Below are 16,821 nucleotides of genomic sequence, written 5' to 3' on the forward strand. Positions count from 1 at the left end.
CCCCATTGTGATGAACATGATTCAAAGATTTACCTTTTGGCAGGGTAGTCCCTCTCTGCTTATTCTTTCTCAGTGCAAAACTGCTACATAGTCTACATGAGAAAAATCTGCATTTTTCTGCCTCTGAAGCAGGTATCAAAACTTATGTTTAAAAAAGAGAATTCTCTGTAGAAGACTCAACATGTTAAGATATTTTAAAGCAGGATAAGGTAATGCTTAATATTGCTGAAGCCTCTGAAAACAGAACACCGTTCAAAATAAATTAGGAGAAACAAAATTCCTGGGAAACTGGAAATCCTTCTCCTCTCCCCACACCCTAAGTTTTCATTGAAATCTAAAGCCTATTCCATTCACAGACCATTGCAACTCTCTGGAAACTATCCCGAAGGGTAAATTTTCCCTGCATTTAGAGAAGTGTCTGCAATGTGTTCCACAATGTGGCCTAGGAATGATATTCTAAATTTTTCACCTTTAAATGATAAACTTGAATATGAAGAACATATAAAGAAACACAAGTTAGACTTTTTTCTTGTTTTTTGGAGAATACAATAGAATTAATATAGCAAAAGGAAAAGACGCATCACTGTTCATAAGAATTCATTTGCCCAGGGAATTTTTTCATCTGTCCCCTCCTTTACTTACCTAGACAGAAAATAGATTTTGCTGGCTATGTTTAATTTCCACAGCTGTCACTGATCTAAAACATTTATATTGGAGCAATCACATTTATCGTCAGGAATACAGGAACTGGAGTACCAGTTCAAACACTGTATAGGCTACCTGCTATCTTCTGACCCCAGTGGTGTCTTAGATTTACAAGTTGTACTGTGTAAATAAGCAGTGAAATATTTTTTGATTAAAATATCTTGAAAAATGCAATGAATTCTTGAGACGGCAAAAATCGACATGGTTCATACTTGCTTATTGACTGGATTAGTACAAATGTAAAACAAAAGTAGATACGACAGTAAAATGAAAACAGGATACAAATACTTAATATTTCTGATGTACATCTCTAAGCTTATTTCAAGTAGCATACTTTGAATGTCTAGTAACAAATTTAATTGTATAAAGTCCGCTTATGGAAAGAGTCACCAAAAAAGAGCATCACAAGTAACAGATTCATAGCCCTAGTGAGAGAGTCGTGTTATTGACTTGAACTACATTATGCAAACTTTCTAAATGGTTGTTTTGGAAAAAAAAAGATTACAGCACTTCTGCAAATATTTATGGTTCAACCCAAGAAAATGAATAGTTATTTCTGACAGATGTAAAAAGGAGCCAAAAAGATTTCAGCAGACTTTGAAACAGGACTAGCAAAATTACAATATAATATTTGTACACAACATAATCTTCAAGATAAAACATGTTAAGAACATTATTCTAGTTACATCAGCCAAATCAGCAAAAAACTTGCTCCATCTTTCCTGAAGCAAACCTTAGTTACCAAGCTGGATCTTACTATTCACATTTAAAGTGTTGATATTTATATAAGTTTAAGTTACGCCCTCAGTTGTACGTACTTTCAGTCTTTTCTTGTTACCCTCAATTCCTTTCCCTTTCCACTTCCCCCTCCCTGCCTCCTGTAGTAGTAAAAATGGATTTACACAAAACCAGTAACAAGTTTTATTTAAAAATGTATTCTGGTTTTAATCAGGCAGCTCATCACTTAAAATTTCACACATACATGCTATTGCAAACGTTCTATCTGTAGACTTCCAGACTGTATGTTCTGCTACAGTAAGGCCATAATACAACTCCTTCAAGAAAGTTGATTCAGAAATACGTCATCAGACAAAAAACTAGTTTTGAGAAATAAAATGAAACAATACATTCACACACATCACCTTTTAACTAGTTGCATCATTTGTTATTATTAGTTTACATATTTAATTTTCCCAGAGCAAGACCCTATAAAATGCTGCAGCCAACAAGTAAAGTTTAATAGGTGAAAATTCAGATCTTCTTATTAATACGTTGCAGTTCTTTTGATCCATGAAAGCAAATATGTGCCTAGTTTCTCCTTCCTGTTCTACCACTTACTGTGGTATTTGTAACTTCAAGGACTAACAGAAAGGAAAGGAAAAATAATTTTGAAAGATGAGGCATCAACTTTCACATTAACTTCGTTACACTGACAAAAAATAAAGTTTAAAAAGTAAAGATACTTTCTAATTTATTGCTATTCTCTTTCCTGTTACACTAGCTCTTGCACTTCCAAGATTCTTTATACCACCATTACCTTTATTCCCATTTCTCTCTATTTTCTAACCCTTCTCTCACTTTGTTATGCTATCTTCTTTCTCACAATTGTTTCCCTTCCCTGTTCCTCCCTCTTTCCCGCAACTTATTTCCCCCCAATTTCGCCCTCTGCCTCTGCTCACAAAACCACCTTAGCCTTTAATTCTGCCTCCTACTGAAACCTCCTTCAAGTTCTTATGATTTCCATACATTTTGTGGTGTCAGACTACTCACAATCTCTCTGCAGAAGTAGAAAAAAATATTTCTAAGTGTAAATGAAACTATTAAAATATAAGTGAAACACTAAAGGAACAAAAAAAGAAGGAACAAAGCCATTGTAGTGCTTAGTATTTGTACAAGAAAAATAAAGCTAACCACAGGCCAGCAACTGAATCGCAGGCAGCAGTTAAACAAACTGAAACAGAAAAAGGAGGAAGCCACAGTGCTATACGCAGAGTTTCCCCTGGAGCATGTACAGGAAAAGAGTCCCCCTAAAATTTTAGCATGTCTGCTTTTTATTCCACAACATAGGACTAATTGTCCTCAGTGTCTGAGCTGGATTCCTTGCATGCTGGAGCAGAACAAATACTACTTTTTCACCTATCTGTCACAGCAAACATGAAGGATTATGACAAAAGCAAACCAGCGCTAATCTTAGCACCTCACAGAGCTCTGAGCAAAAGACCAGAAAGAAAAGCAGAGAGAAAGCTAACACGCAATAGACAGTAAAACAAAATCATCAAATGAGTAGCTGGACAGCAGCATCTTGCCTCTGTGCTTCTGCTTAATAGTAATCCTATCTGTTGTACAGCAACATTAAAACACCCACAGATTTGGTTCGTAGATTAAAGGTAGATTATTATAATATGTTTCAATTTTCTGACAGATTGAACCACTTCACCCAGCAGTTCAGGCATTAAGCCCATAGCTGGTAACTGAGTTAAAGCAGAGCTTTTATACACCAGTGAACTCATGTTCCAGCTCTGCATAATATATACATTGTTAACACTTGATCAGCCCAGTCTGATGCTGAGTTTTCTTAAAACACCAAGTCAAGATCAGTTATGTCTCTATTGGAAAACGCAGAGGCAGGCTATCACACCCCTTTAGAGTTTCCAAGATTAGCATCATTTGAGCTGAGAACATACTACTATCTGAAGCTTGAAATACTGATCCCACCAGATGAGGTCCTCTCCTTTCATTTTTGGTTTCCTAACATTAATATTTCCTTCCTCACTCTTTGACCACCTTCTTTGTTTACATGCAATATGTAAGTCCTAAACATTGCAGAGGGCAACCATGTATCACCACAATTCTTTAACTGGCTTCTAGCAGTTTCAGGTACTACCAGAGAGGTTTTAGGGTGGAAAATGCCAGTGAAGGAACTCTTGCAGGTCTTTCACCACCCCCATACTTTTCCAGATTTCGGGTAGGTGGAACGCCCATAGCATGAAGAAACCTCCAGGTGGAACACCTACCTCACCATTTGCAGTCAAGGAATGTGTTATGGTCATCTTTATAGAAGGGAGCAAAGCCAGTCTGACAGCAGACTTCAGTAAACACTGACAAGAGCTGTAGATCATTGGAAAGTCTTTGCAGTTGGACACAACTACTCAGAAAACCTGGACACGTAACTGAATTCTCTTGGAGATGTATGAACAGTTATGCAATCCCAGGACTGTGTGAAAAACAAAACGGCAAAAAGCCTTCCCTGCCTCCCTTCTCACCAGCTCCAGTCCTGTAAAGAACACAGCTCAGCAAAACACAAAAAAGAGCACAGTATTCAGAGAAAGGCTTGAAATATTAGGGCAAGGGTAACTTCTGTGCAGCCACAAGCTTTGAAAGAATTGAAGGCTTTTAATATAACTCCTCAATTCTGAAAACACAGTAATTGGGAGACAGCTAGCAGCAGAACCAGAATCTCTACAGTATCCAAATCACCTGAAGTGACAGTCTTATATATTTATACATTATAAAGTATGTGTTTGCATATGTACACATACATGTAATTTTTTATATATATAAACACACACACATATATGTAATCTTTTCTTTAATAAAGTTCTCCAAAATGGTTTAGAGAATGAGACACAGGTAGGTATCTACTTGTTCAGAAGCTAAGTAGGGAACGCCTTCTTCCATGTGCTTTTGACTATGCTTCTTTCAGTTAAGAGATTTTCACTGCTTTTAAATGGAGGACTTCTGGAGGACCTATTCATTGCAAAAAGAATCTATGTTCTGAACACTACAGCTTCAACAGACTAGGGCCCCTAAGGAAGAAGGATGCTCCTCTCCTCCTCTCACCCCAAATTACCTCAAAGTAATTTTCAGATAAAACAGAAAACACAAAATCTTTAGTTGGGAGGGGGGGGGGAAATCAAAGGAAGAAACACTGCAAAAAAAACCCAAAACAAATAAAAGAATGTACCTTTGACCTCTGGTAATTCAAATAGAGTGTTAATCACCAAAGGATTAACACCCTCTGCATTATAAATAACATAACCAGTCATCAGGAAATTATAACACCCCATATAATCAAGAAACACTGAAGTCTACCATAGAATTACGCCCAAGCTGCACGAGGTACTAAGATGAGAAACTAACATACTGTATCAGTTCAGTAAGATTCTGCAACTTCAAGCATTATGGAGAATGCTCAGTACTTAAACAGATAAACCTCTTAACCTCTATGTGTACACAGGTGTATATTTATATATATGCACCTGTGTACCCATGTCTTTACTTATATAAACACACAAAAAAAAATCACACATTTAAAATATTACATGCATTTTTAAAATTGTTGAAAATCTATGCATATACAATCCCCCTGATTTTTTTTTTCTGGGTAATTTTATGTTTGTTGCATTAAAACCAAATACTTTTAAACACACTTTAAGTAACTTTCTGCATTCAATGTAATTATTCTTTGCTTAAACAATGACTGTGGTATAACCCAGTAGCATATTAAATGTATTATTACCGCATAAAAGCATCAATGAAGAAATTTCTATCAAAATACAAACCTTTTTAAAGGGTTGAAAAAAAAATTAATCAAAGAAATAGCTACCCACAATATTCTGCATTGAAGGAGACACACAGCTACCTTATCTTTTGCCATCTTCTCCATAACCACTTCCCCCATTGCAAAGCTTCCTCTATCCTATTTTCTCTTAAATCATACCACACCTTTTTGCCCGAGAACCTTTGCCATCTTTTCCTACTGTTTCTCAATCTCCAAAGCTTTTCCTGACAAGATCGTTTTCTACTCCCACCGTACCCAAAGGTCTATTCCACGTCCGGTTTCAAGTTTTCCAACCACTACAGCACTTCAAAACTCCTGTCCCAGAAGTCCTCACTCCTCAAAGTTGCCTTTGGTCCTGCTATTCTATCAACAGAATGGCTCCTAACCCCTCTTAACCCATGTTTTCACTGGCTACTGGCACCTGCTGCCACTCACTCCTTGGCCAACTGCAATCTGCACTCTGCTGTCCTACTTGCTGCTTCCACCCCTTACTCTTTCAAAAACCTGTACAGGTAAGTAAATAAGTAAACATTAATATACCAGATGAAGCAAATAAGATGGGAAGTAGAACTCACTCAGCACTTACTGCTTCCAGCTGTGCCTGTGCCTTGCTAATCAATCTTCTCCTCTAACCTTCCAGACAAGAGGGATCCACTAGGACCAGAATCCCAATGCTTCCCCCCAAGAGGAAAAATCAGACCTTTTCTTTAATGTGGAGTACCACATAAAGAACATAAACAGTAATTCATCTCAAGGAAGAACAACTCAGTTCAAATTACTGTAATTTGTAATCATATTTTCTGCTGAGACCTAGAGATCAGGGCAGAGAAGATCCACATCCTCGCAATCACACCACAGTAGTTTACCTTCTTCCAAAGAAGGATAAAAGGAGGTAGTGTCACAGAACCTGGTGATGCATCTGCAAGCAGGTAATGAGAGGTTGGGATGAACATGGACAGCTTTTCCCATGTATAAAGACACTAAAATCAGATGGTGGAAAAAAAAGAGAAAAGTAGACTTTCTCCATTTTAGAAGCCTTTTCAATCTAAACTGTGTTAGAATTTCTCCTTTAAATCTTCAGTAAGAGGACACACTCCTTTAATTCACTCCTTCCCACTGCAGAATAACTAGCAAATTTCACCTTTTTCAAGCCCACTATAAAAACCCGCAGGGTTTCTCCAACGTTGTGTCATTCCACAACTACAGTTTTTAAAGGAAATACACTTTAAGGCTGTACCATGAAAAAAAGCATAGCTTAATTAAGTTAACTAAGCTGATTAAGCCATGCTCTTTCACCTATTAGAGGAAGTATTTAGCCCTGGAGCCATCCTAAAGGCACCTCACACAGCATATGACATGTTTTCCAGAGATACTGTATATATTTAGTCACTGCGGAAGGGGAAAAAGCAAACACCCAGTATGTCAGCATGCCAACAAAAGAACAGGAGAAGTATCAGCTGATAAAGCAGCTGTTTACATCTCATTCTTGTCTGGAAGGTAGGTATTACATTACAAGGGAATAGGTGAAGTTAAGAGAACATTACCCCAACACCTCAGCTCTGACTGTTATAAAATAATCGCAGTAGGAACACTCTCTCCAAAAATCTCAGGCATTGATATTATTACTGGGATCTTTGAATGTTTACAAACAACTTGGACAAACAGATTTAAAACTGGAAACATTACAGCAACCTTATTTTAAAACAATTAAGATTCGTCTTTCTCCTTTGTTGGATCTAAATGAGTTTATATCATTAAAACAATCCTTTAAAATTTTCAGTCCTTTAAAAAAGTCTAAAAGCAATTTTTAAAATAAAGACATAGCTAAATGGCATTACTCTTATCTTGGCTTTTGCAAGTACAAGGGTGCTGCTCTGTGTCTCAAAGATTTCTGGCAGAGTGAGAAAACCTGGTCAGTATCAGAGTCTTTCCTAGGACCTGTCTGAAGTGTCGACAAGCAGCTAAGCTGAATATTAATACACTCTCCATCATCAAAAGCTGTTGCATACCCAAAGGATGAGAAATATTTTAATCAGCTTTCAGCTTGTCTAGAAGAAGTCAGTTTATTCCTTTGGGATTATACATCTATGTGCTCAATTTTTGTCTTCGCGCGCGCTCTCTCTCTACATTACTTTTGAAACCAGCAGCAAAGAGCCTAAATCTGCTGTTTTGTTGGAAAAAGCCAGCTAATGCTGTGATTCAATTAGAGTATTTTACATTTAACAAGAAAATGTAGAAGATGAAAAGCAAAGAAAAAAGTTGAGAAAACAGTCCTGTATCCTGGTTTTTAACAGTAGGATTTATTAAAGAAACCAAGGGGACTTTTTTTGTTTTGTTCAATATTTTCACCAACTCTATGAGTTTTTAAGACCGATTCATATGTTGCCTCACCCATCTTTTCCCCACCCCAGTAGATTCCTAAGTTTTGATACTGTAAATTCACAATTCCTTTAGCATAATGACCACCAGTGGAATCTCCCCATGAATGCATACATGTTTTATAAACATGTGTATCGAGTATGTCCTACATGAAAGCCAACAAAAGATCAGTAACAGCGTAACAGTCTGAAAAGCTTTGACCGTAAAACCATAACCGCACAGTAACCTCTCCCTTCTCTGCTGTCATTCCTATGAGAAACAAAGTCAGTCACTGTAAGGTCACACTAATGAAGATATCACCTACAGGAGAAGATTTTTAAAAATGAGAAATATTAATAATCCTAATTAAGTGTATTTTTAATCCTTTTTAAAGCATCATAACATTTCAGACTAAGATACAGCAAGGACTTGTATTGGCCTTCGCACTAAGCATCTACATAAATGCAATATAGAACTAACTTTGTGTTACTTCATTCCTGAGATAGATTTATTATCATTGTGTATGTAATATCATGGTGCTCTTTTCCTCTTCCCCGTAAGAGAAGACAGAAATATAAAGAAGCTTAGCTGCTGAAAGATTTCCAGGTACTCTATCATCTCAAGGAATTCGGGGAAGTACTACCTTTGTGTACTTTGGTAGTACACAGCATCAGCATAAATTGGTTTGTACAGACTAATCTTAAAATAATTTCTATCCAAACCTTCCATGAGCAACATAACTAATCATTAGTTTTGAGCAAAGGAGTGAATTCTGTGGTCCTACTACTGCAAATGATTTCAGCACAGAAGCTCCTATTTCATGAAATGGAAGCATGACGTTGGAGAGAATAGAACAATCAGGAAAGGATGACAGTGAGTAAACTTACTCTGCCATGTGTCTGAATTACAAGAAAAGTCTTACAATTCACTTATCCAAGCCAAGACCCACCACAACATCGACAAAGCAATTGACCTTCTAGCTAGCTAGTGAAGCTTTAATCCATTAGCATGTAGCACACAGCTTGAAGATTGAGCTAAAATAGAATTATTAGCAGCGTATGTATGCATACTTATATACACACAAATAAGATAATCACTTCAGTTTATTACACAAGTATATTGATCCCTAGGCAGCTAGACAACATGAACTGATGCACTGTTCCCAGCTACTAACAGTGCGCTTTGCAGAACAGTGGATGCTAAGTGTGCAGTGAGATTCATCTTGAGCATAGCTCCATCGATGCCATTCTGATGCACAAGCAAGAATCTGGCCTGTTCTCACCACTCCCTTGACCACTCTATTATATTACAGAAATTCAAAATAGGTCCTATGAAAAGAGATGCCATTAGTCTGATCATGATAAAGAATCACTTTGTTTTACAGGAATAATTTACAAGATTTGCTACACTTAAACTTTATATTAAAGCCTCTGCTGTGGCGAGTTCAGATTTACCAGCAGTCCAAGGAGAACTGCCAAAACCTGATGTTAGAGACATTAGAGAAAAGCCAGTAATTATCTTCTTACTGCAGAATAGTAAACATTATATTATGTCTACAGCTTTGGGATTATTAAGCAGAAGCAGGTGTAGTAAGAAATGAAAAGTGCAAAAAAGCTTCACTGAAAAGCTCCTGAGAGCTAGAACTGGGAACTGCCAGGAGACAATCAAGGTCAGCCAAAACACAGTACGCTCCTTCTGTCATACTTAAACGGACAGAACTTGCCCATCTGGAAAAAAAGAAAAAAAAAAAATCTTAGGCATGGCCCAAATTCCACCATTTCCACTCACGGGAGTGGAGAGGCAGAGGACAGGCAGAAATTTGTTGAGTTCCTTCAGCCACAGAATGTTCTCTTCCTAGGACATAGCCAATAAGTAACTCTTCTTCAGTTACAGTAAAGATCACAGTCTCATTTTATTGATGAGGAATTTAAGATCAGAAACAGTCTGCAACCCAAAACCAAAGAAAGACCTCAATGTTTTGATCTCCACACTGATTTTGAAAACCACACTTAAGTTACTCGCACAAGTTAGAGGGTCAGTGAAAGAATTAGCACCTAATCCATCAGACTGTAATGCTTTCCATGGCAAGTACCGAAGCCAAGTTTTATTTCTTTATATATGAAGTGAGAGCTGTAATTTTGATCAAAGATTAAGTAACTATTAAAAAATACACTGCAAAAACACTATTCACCCATGATCTTGTTAGGAATCAGAAGGACCGATGACCAGATGGGAAAGAAAGAGTATCAATGCAGCAATGGCAGCTTTTAGGAAGATGTCACCTCCTTTGGTGACAAAAGCCATTTTGAAAGTAAAACAGCTGTATTCTATTTTACAGTGGTTACGTAGCCACTAAAATACAATAGCAAAAAGCAAAAAAATTACAGCAATCTAGATGGCAGCAATGTAGATGGTGACACTTTAGTCATACTGCCATTTGCTTTCACTTTCATTCAAAATTGTAACTTTCCCTAGCTTATAGCAATCACAGTAAAAATTATTCCTGCCAAACCACTGTAATTCAGTTTCAACACCAAACCAAATCTTTTTCTGTATCTATGTAGCATGTCCATAAACATAGATACACAAATGTACAAATCCATAAGCTCTATATCTGATCACTTCCATGATTGCATAAATGAGAACTAGAAACCACTTTGAATATAGTTAATAAATAATCAAGTTTTATATAACACATAGATATACAAATTTCAAATATAGAGAAGAATTTCTTTTCAAGAAACGCTACTCTCAGTGTTCAAATACAGTCTTTGATTCCATTTTTCTACTAAGAAACGGATTTCTAAAAACATAAAAGGCTTTGCAAAGAATAATTTGAGTAGTAAAACAATAGCACAGTACTACTACTTCACTATTTCCACAGCAAATAATAAGCCTTGATAAACACACTGTTGATAAAAAGATCTGTTGTTATTCCAGTATACGTCCATCCGAGGTTCTGGGGAAAAAATGGTGGAAACGGCACCCAATTTTATACAATATACAGTAGCCCCATCATACAGATTATGCTTTCACTGAAATCGATCACATAGTTCCCATTAACAACAAAAGGGCAACCCCAGGCTTTAAAATATCCTTCCAGAACTGACACGGGATTCACAGGGACGCAGCAGGAACTACAATCTGAGCTCTTCCCTCTCTGCCACACACTGGGTGACTTGCAGTACTACCAATTGTAGTCTAATGCGCTCTCAACTCTTTTCCTACGTTGCTCCTGCTGCCAAGAACTTCAAGCAGTTGCCCCCAGTGCTCATTCCCTATAAATGTCTTTTCTCTAAATGTAGCTTCGTATGATTCAGAAAATTACATGAAGAAGTTAATTAGAAGATCACCACAGTTAAAACCCCAACATGCCTGTGTATGTGTTTGTGTGTAGAAGCATGTACCTACACACGCAGTCACACTACAGGCCAGCTCTGGTAGTCTATCCACTATGAGAAAATTTTTACATCTGATGGAGAATCCTGTTTAAGCCACAGTGCTCAGCTCAGACACAGAGATCTGTTTACAGAATTCAAATACAAGATTAGGGTATAACCTATATGTACAATTTTGATTTCTCCTGATTGTGTGTTATATGTATTTATGTTTTAAATACTAACACAGAGCTCAACGCATTTTACATGCAAGTACATGTATATACTACACACAATCATATCCATCTGATAGTATAAAAATACAGTGAAGGTGACAGAAAGAAGCCCTATTACAGTAAGAGTTAAGCACAGGACAACAGAATTCTAGTCATCCAAAACTGAAGAGCACTGAGATACAGTTGGGTGTAGAACACCACCTACAAACGTCAAACTCGTAACTGAGGTGCAAAACCCAACCAGCAGGGAAGACAAAAACGGGAGAGCATGCCCACCTCCCTTGCACCATCTGGTGCAGCACACGCTACCAGCCACAAGATGTGCACAGCTGCACAAGCCACCCATCGTCCTCGCATTTGTGCTGTCGGAAACGCATCCCACTTTCCCATAGGACATAAATTGTCCTAAATTTTTCCTGCCTTATGCCAGTTTACGTTATAACCTTAATGTTTTCAGCATAATTCTCACAGTATGCTGTATGAGTTGGAAGACTGCCCTTCTAACAATTCCAGTTTCTAACAGAAACGTTATAGTCGTTATATCAACACAGCTTAGATCTCAACCAGCTCACACAGGGGTTAAAAATAGAAAGTGCTATCCACTGGTTTGCTCTGATGTTCCTGTAGATATTGTCACTGGATGTATCCTCAGTAGAATTCTATTCAACACCTCTGTCTTTAAGTACAAAGCTGTAGGCTGTAGCAGCTTTAGGAAACATAAGTATCCTTTTTTCTGCTGCACAGTATCTGTGTGTGAAATTCTCTAAAGGGGTTTAAGTATTTACCCTGAACACTATCAGACAGTTTCTAAAATTTTCCTTATCCTGTTGCAAAAACACTTCAAAGAGAATCATAAACACAGTCCTTTGTGCTTTCAGCACACACTTTGTTTTGGAAGCTTAAGTCTGAATTCCCTCAGAATTGTAAATATTTTTTTTCCTGAAAGATGTGCAATACTACCTTTTTTTTTTAAAAAAAAAAAGATTGGTAGTGATTCTATAACATACAATGCTGAATCCTTTCTCTCATTTCTGACAGCTAGAAATACTGGGGAAAAGGGAAAAAGAGAAAAGGGAAAAAGAGAAAAGGGAAAAAGAGAAAAGGGAAAAAGAGAAAAGGGAAAAAGAGAAAAGGGAAAAAGAGAAAAGGGAAAAAGAGAAAAGGGAAAAAGAGAAAAGGGAAAAAGAGAAAAGGGAAAAAGAGAAAAGGGAAAAAGAGAAAAGGGAAAAAGAGAAAAGGGAAAAAGAGAAAAGGGAAAAAGAGAAAAGGGAAAAAGAGAAAAGGGAAAAAGAGAAAAGGGAAAAAGAGAAAAGGGAAAAAGAGAAAAGGGAAAAAGAGAAAAGGGAAAAAGAGAAAAGGGAAAAAGAAAGAGTCTTCAGCATCAGGTTTTGTTGTTGTTTAAGATAAAAGGTACATTTCCAGAAACATCTGACTCCTAGTGTAGATAAAATATAACCTGCCAAAAATTTATTTATTTAAAGGGTCTGGCCTAAACAGATAAGAAGAGCCCAAACAGACAAGAAATATGGCTAAAATTTGGGTCTTTGAGCTGCCATGTTGTGCCTACATTTCACAGCTCATTAGGCAAATACGATCACCCACCACCGCATGGCCCTCCAATAAAGGAGTGTGACACTGCAATATCTAAGCACAACGTGAAAGCTAAAGAATAAATTAAAATAATACCTCAGAATTTCTTGAATTTTGGCTGACAAGGTCAAACCAATGCAAATGTCAGTTAAGTTGCTCAGCATTTTCTGAAAAAAGCTAAAAAACCAACCAGCCTGTTTGTGATCCCATTATCTTTTTTTTTTTTTTTTTAAATGAATAATCAGTTAGCTGTTTAAAGTGCCAAAGGCTCCAAAAGCTAGGAGGATTCCTTTTAAAAGCATATATTGTCATATAGCTTTTCATGATTATTCTGGAACTGAAATACTCTGATTTAAATACATATTTAAACCCTTATTTTAATTTGGGGCGGGAAAAAAAAAGACATATATTATGGCCCTGGGCTGAGAATTTGTAGCTCAAGTTTCAGCCTAGATTCAATTCTAACTGTCAGACTGTAAGCCTCTGAAATAGTGGCTTACAGCTGAAACTATGACATAGTTCATATGTAGCAATAGTACAAAATAATGAAATAGAATTCAAAAAAGAAAAAAAAAATTTACAAGAAAATAGCCTTGCTCTCTGATTTCATTTTAGTTGTATAACCTGATAAAAGCATGCTATTGAGAATAACAGTAACAATAACAGGACTAGTAAATATAGTTTTTAAAAAGTTTTACAAATCAAGATGAAAGTTGCACAGAAAGATATCCGTTCGCATGAAATGCCACTTTGCTCATTATAACTACAGACAGTGTGCACACTTCTGCTTTTAGACTGCATCTATAAACTAAACGGTGTCCTGTATTTCATTATCATTAGCCGTATTTTAGGATCCCAAAAAGTGAAACAAATGGCGTAACAATTACTTGGGTTTCAGTTAAACCGCTAAAAATCAGTTCTTTAAGATCTATGTTTCATTCCTTTAAGTAGACCCTTTATTGTAGGCAAACGGTTATGCTGTTAAATATAACTTCAAATCAGTCATACTTTTGTCTACATTTTAGTTCTACAATTTTTTTCATCTTGCCAAATTCCTGCATAAATAGGTGGGATTAAATGGAACCTAGCCTACCTAACATAATTATATATGTTGTGATTTTATACTGTGATGAAACTGATACATTTTAATAATCCCAGTCTTGGCTCTTACCCACTGAAGTCAATAAGGTTATTAAGGCCAACTGCCATATAAATACATTGCTACACTGCTAAATGGACTGTCAAAGCAGGAAATACAATTCACACCATAGAGCACTACTAGGGTCTTTTTTTTTTTTTTTTAAAGGAACACTAGATATGCTAAAAAGTCCTTAAAGATTCGATATTTAAGTACAATTATATATGTTTATTTTTCATTCCACAAACAAAAACCATTTCATTGATTTACATTTTACTTATTCAAATCTGAGTCAGCGTAAAACAAAATAAACAAAAAAGACTGTAGGACTTCTGCAGTTCTTACTGATTTGGCATGGTGTTATAAGAGATTTTCATAGCTAAAATAAATGTCAGATTGCAAGGTTTGCATGATATCAGACCCTGAGAGACAAATTGTCTCTCCACTGAATCTCAGAACAGCTACAGCAAGACTTCCTCACATCACATGAGATTTCAGCTTTTCAGACTTCTCTTTACCCAGAAAGCAAAGCTTGTACAGTCTTTTTTCAAATGGTAACTCTCCCTTTGAATTCAGCAAGCATTTATCCTGATGTTGCAGATGATAACGTGTTAATCTTGGATGACTTTTAAAAAAAAAAACCACCTTCAAATATTTGAATAGCCTTCATATTTTCAAGGGAGGGGGGAAGAGGAGAAGATTGGTTAAACTGCTTTGGATTTAATGGTTCATAAATTCATGAGGTAATATTGTGGGAAATGTGATGTTTTATCAGAATGTCATTCAAATGAAAGGTTTAACATTTACATCACAAGACCGAGCTCTAAGTAAAACTATCCTCAGGGAAAGAAATGCCAGGAATAAACATTATGATAAAATTGTGTGCTTGCTATAACGTACAAAAATATTAAATAAAGCCCAAAGGTTTGAAGACACTGGGTTAAACTTTCTCCAGTATCATACTCTGCCGTGAAACTGGAGTAATTACAATTAGCAGAATCAGAAATTATTTTGGAAACTTTATTCTCTTCATTATAAATGCTTTAGTAAACAAGGGGGAAAAAAAAAAAAAATAAAAAAAACAACCCAGTAGGCAGGCATGCAGGGACCCCAAGACTGACTTTTGTATCACTCTAGACACATATATAAAAAAGTCAGTAAAGAGTTGTTCAGCTTACACACAAAAGTTAGAAAATATTGCTTTTCTTTTAAGGAATAATCCCTTTTAAGCAACAATATCCTTCCGAGACAAGATCAACAATTCTAAGACACTTTTACTTTTATCATTTTGACACAATTATTTTTTTTAAAGAATCATCCAGCTAAAGTTACAAATTTGGATAAAAAACATCGACTGAAGACTACTGGGTACCTTCAGAAATACCTTTTTGATTTAACTTAATGCTGCGGAAGCTAAGCATGCACCAAAACACTGCACTTTTTATGTTAAATTGCTGTTGAATTTGTTAACCCGCAATTGATTTCCTGTGTTATGGAATCTTAGAGATTACAGCTAACTTGAAGCAACAGGGATAATTCTTGATGTTAATGCTACATTTCTACGTATTTTTATGGACAGTGGCTGTTGTTGCATTAAAACTGCGGCTCAACATTGCCCCCTACCGTCACCTTGTGAAACACTAAGGGACAAAACGTAGGTGAAATTAAAAAGAAAAAACCCACCCTACCTCCAAGTCCCAAATATAGTAAGCATCAAATTTACGTAGAGATTCAACAAAACAGACATTCTCAAGTAACATTCTCTTCTGTCTCCTTCAATAGCTGAAATTAATTGTAATTAGTATGTTATAAGTCATAAAACATTAAAGTAATTTTTAAAATTTAAATTAGAAGCAGCTTCTGTCTTGGCCCAAATTTCAGTTTGCTGATAAATATCATCCTGAGTCTGTTGAAAGGAGATACACTGACACCACCATGTTTCTAATTAGAGACACATGGTAATGTCACACCAACTGCAGAAAACCTAACCCTTGAGAATTCCCGAGTTTGCTGTTTTTCCATGTTCTCAACACACAATGGATATAAAATAACAATCAAACATTCTTGTCTCTACCTCATCTAAGCCTCTCTTACAAGAGAGTAAGTTGTCATTTGAAACAAAAACAAACCAAAAGATTTTTTTTTTTAATTAGAAAGGTCATTCAAGAATGTGAGCACATAAGAACACAAAAAGGTGGAAAAACACATAAGCAAGTTATAAATAATTTCTCTCCTTTTGTCAGTAAGTTTAATGTTCGCTGACTCCTTGCAGCAACTGATTTCACAAATGAAAGTTCCACTTTTCCACACTTCTTTTACAAGTCTGAAACCAGCCACTGCTGAAAAAGCTTATAATATGTTTGAGCAGGTTAGTTAGTAACAAAATTTCCCCTCAAAACTCAAGAGCGCGTTCTTCTTATACCATACCTCCAGAGATTCAAAGCCACCTCCACTACAAATCATATTCAGCATCCTCGGTTACACTACAAACTTTTCCAAGTCAACTACGAGCAAACTGAGGCTTAAGCTGCGACCAGCAGAAACAACTGAGAAGTAGCTCCTAATGCAGGTCTAAGGATACGAGTAAGACAGGTTTGTCAATACAGTTCCTCCTGTGTACAAATCTAGCAGCGGGCATCCTGGCAATTACATCACACTTACACTAGCAAAGTCTCCCAACTGAGTCTCTACATGGACAGCAAGAGCAAACAGGCTGACAGTGCTTCTCACTGAGGCCGTTTTCAAGGAAAGTGGGCATGTACCTTCAGGTATACAGGAACCAATACCACTACTATTGTTCAAGAAACTAATCTCTTGTTGGTTCTAGCTACGGTGAAAGTGTGCAGGTGGACTGCA

At 36.5% G+C, this 16,821-nt stretch overlaps 1 protein-coding gene across 1 annotated transcript in view; it reads right to left on the reverse strand.

Moving 5' to 3' along the window:
* Nucleotides 1-16,821, reverse strand: part of FTO (fat mass and obesity associated) — a gene marked incomplete at its 5' end in the record, with an annotated part of 67,992 nt that overhangs the window by 18,049 nt on the left and 33,122 nt on the right. The gene's annotated exons all lie outside the window — the stretch shown is intronic.

Source organism: Cariama cristata, unplaced genomic scaffold (genome assembly GCF_000690535.1).
Source record: "Cariama cristata isolate BGI_N322 unplaced genomic scaffold, ASM69053v1 scaffold35616, whole genome shotgun sequence".
Taxonomy (NCBI): domain Eukaryota; kingdom Metazoa; phylum Chordata; class Aves; order Cariamiformes; family Cariamidae; genus Cariama; species Cariama cristata.